General features: G+C 36.4%; 1 protein-coding gene across 5 annotated transcripts in view; it reads left to right on the plus strand.

Annotated features, from left to right (window-relative positions):
* cadm1a (cell adhesion molecule 1a) overlaps positions 1-2,882 on the plus strand; it is a 456,892-nt gene that overhangs the window by 383,138 nt on the left and 70,872 nt on the right. The gene's annotated exons all lie outside the window — the stretch shown is intronic.

Raw genomic sequence — 2,882 nt, forward strand, 5'->3', positions numbered from 1 at the left:
CACACACACACACACACACACACACACACACACACACACACACACACACACACACACACACACACGCATAGATCAAAACAGTGTGCACTCCTGAATGCTCCTCCCTTCCAGCCCAATCCCCCACCCCCTGCAGTTTTCATACTTGGCATAGAGACAAGCTCACTACCCGTATTCATTTTATAAAGATGAAAACACAATCAATACAGTGAGCCGGGAATTGGAAGTCATTTTCATTAGAGCTGCTGAGAGTTGTGCAGTCATTACCAGCAGATAGCACAGGGGGCCCCGACTGCAGGCAGCCATTTGTATTCTAGACGCCTGCCCTTCCTCTCTCCTTGCAACCCCATCTTACCTCTTCCATCTATCTATACCTCCTTTCCTAGCTTCATTTTTCCCTCCTCACAACATCCGATGCACCTATAGAAACATTTTCTTCTAGGTTATGTTTCCAACTCCATCTGAGAAAACGACTCATATTTCTAAATGTTTTTTTTAAAATTTACATTTCACTTCACCTACAGAACACTTGCAGCAGACACGGTCCTCTCTCTTTCAAGCCATCCACCACAGCCATTAAAAACACTTGTGGTTTGTTTGTTTGTTTGTTTGTTTGTTTGTTTGTTTTGGAAATGAGCTTCTGGAGCTATTTCATATTTTTCTTTTTCCTGGATTTTTGTGCACCCCCACCCCCCTCCCATTTGCTTGCTCCCTTCACACCAAATGTTTTCAAATGGAGGGAAACAAGTTAAAACACCACAACAAAATGCAACAAGAGAGACCATCAGCACATGCTCAGGGGAAATAACAGTAGCTGGCAATGGCCATTGAAAGTTGCAGCAGCAAAATAGAGGTGTTTTGTCTTTTTCTTTTCTCTTCACCCTCTGTGACTCTGGGCACTTTGAGCTCATTGTCATAAAAATGGAATCTGTCACCCTGCTATAAACCTCAGTCAAGGTAGAAAAGAGAACAAAGAAAGACGCTTGGTAGGCAGCCACCTACAGAGCTTCTCTAAGTATACAAGCGTGAAAAGTCTGCAATTTCAAGACAAGGCTGGTGCACGGTTATTGTTACTTTTAGAGGTATGCAAAGGTACAGATGTCATTTCAATACATCTTATTTACCATTATTTATTGTTACTTTAAACTAAAGACAAAAAAAGATGAAGCTGTGTTAGTTATCTTCAGAGAAATGGTAATCTGTTACCACATGTGGGTAAAGTTGTTAAAAGGACCTGTAAATGTATGTCTACTGTAGAACAATCATATACTGAAGTGTTTTTACTGATTGAATCAATTTGCTAAACCTCCCTGGAATGAAATAAAAAGAGAAACTGAGATTTAGATAAAAAGACAAACGTGACATTGTGACACATATAATAGACTTTGGTCTTTTTTTTCATGAAATCTTAGTAGTTAGAGTATTACTACGTAAGCGCAGTGTACCACAAACATAGTCATTTCTAAAACAAAACAAACTGACCTCTGAAAACAAAGAAACAAAGAATGGTGGGCTACTGTGATACTGACTGCACTGTGAAAAAGGTATTTGAGCTTGAACAAAACATGCAAACAATTAAGCAACAGTTGTCCAAGATCGGATACTGATGTCAGTCCAGAGGGTTGTTTAACTTGTTCATTTTTATATAACCAAAAGTGCAAAACAAATGCAGACCTATAACCTCCTAAGACCCGAACTCTTCCAGAGCATGCATTTTTAATTTCTCTTTGATATTTGGGCATATTGGGGCCCGATGAATGTAAAAACAAAGAATTATCAAATGTTTGTTTTTTTTACCTGATTTTTGTTGCTAAGAAAAGTGAGAGCCACAAATGAGGATATTTGTTAGAATTTTGATAGAACAGTAGCAGTATAATGTCCTCGTAAGTGGATATCAGGCCCTTGCAGAGCAAAATTGAGTATTTTGGTCTAAATAACCCAAAATGTGATGTCCACATATGTGGACGGCAGGTCCTAGGAGGATAATATAAAAAAGAAAAAGAAAACTCAAAAGATGGAAGTTCTTGGTTGCCTTTGGGATGCCATGGGATTTGTGTGTGTCTGTGTGTGTGTATTGCATGACCTTTACTCTGGGGCCAATCCTTAATCATTAGTTGGCCATACAAGATAATTATTTGGTAGATTGACAGGAGATTTATTACATGCATATTGCCCAAATATGAAACCTATAGCGAGTACATTAAAATGGTAATATAACCTTGGTACCGTTGCCGGTGCTTGCTGGACTGTCTGATCACTGAGGTTCTGTCTTCAATATTACATAGACCCTATAATCTATCGGCTTTACCTTACAGTGTAAAACACTGTTGTTGTGAATTGCCATTATATATATATTTTTTAAAAGTATTACTTTAAAAAAAAACAAAAATATATAAATAGTAACATTTTCTGTACATATTCTATGTATGGCTATAATGTTACAATGTTGTTTTTTTAAAGAAAAATAAAAGGAATATAAAATAATGTGACAAGAATTTTAATTTTCTCATAATTTGAATGACAGTGTGATTGTATTTTATGGTTTTTAAATAAAAAAAAATATGTGTGTGTGTGTGTGTGTGTGTGTGTGTGTGTGTATACACACACATAAACATAAGATACATTTTCACTTTCAACCTTAGTTGTTAGTCATACTAAATAAAGGATCATGAAATAGAACTGCCAAGATTCAGCTTTGAAATATCAAGAAAAAAAACTGATGAGAAGTACTTAATGAAAAGGTTTTTTAAGTAAGAATTAGGTCAATGTATGTTGTGGACTCTAATTGGTTCCCACTTTTAAACAGCATGAAACTTGATTTTACAATTCATTCACTGATAATATGAATGCCGTTCATTTAAAACAAGGTACTGTATGCAGTTATA

The sequence above is a fragment of the Pundamilia nyererei genome, unplaced genomic scaffold (genome assembly GCF_000239375.1).
Source record: "Pundamilia nyererei isolate P.nyererei 1_Seehausen unplaced genomic scaffold, PunNye1.0 scaffold00015, whole genome shotgun sequence".
Classification (NCBI taxonomy): Eukaryota; Metazoa; Chordata; class Actinopteri; order Cichliformes; family Cichlidae; genus Pundamilia; species Pundamilia nyererei.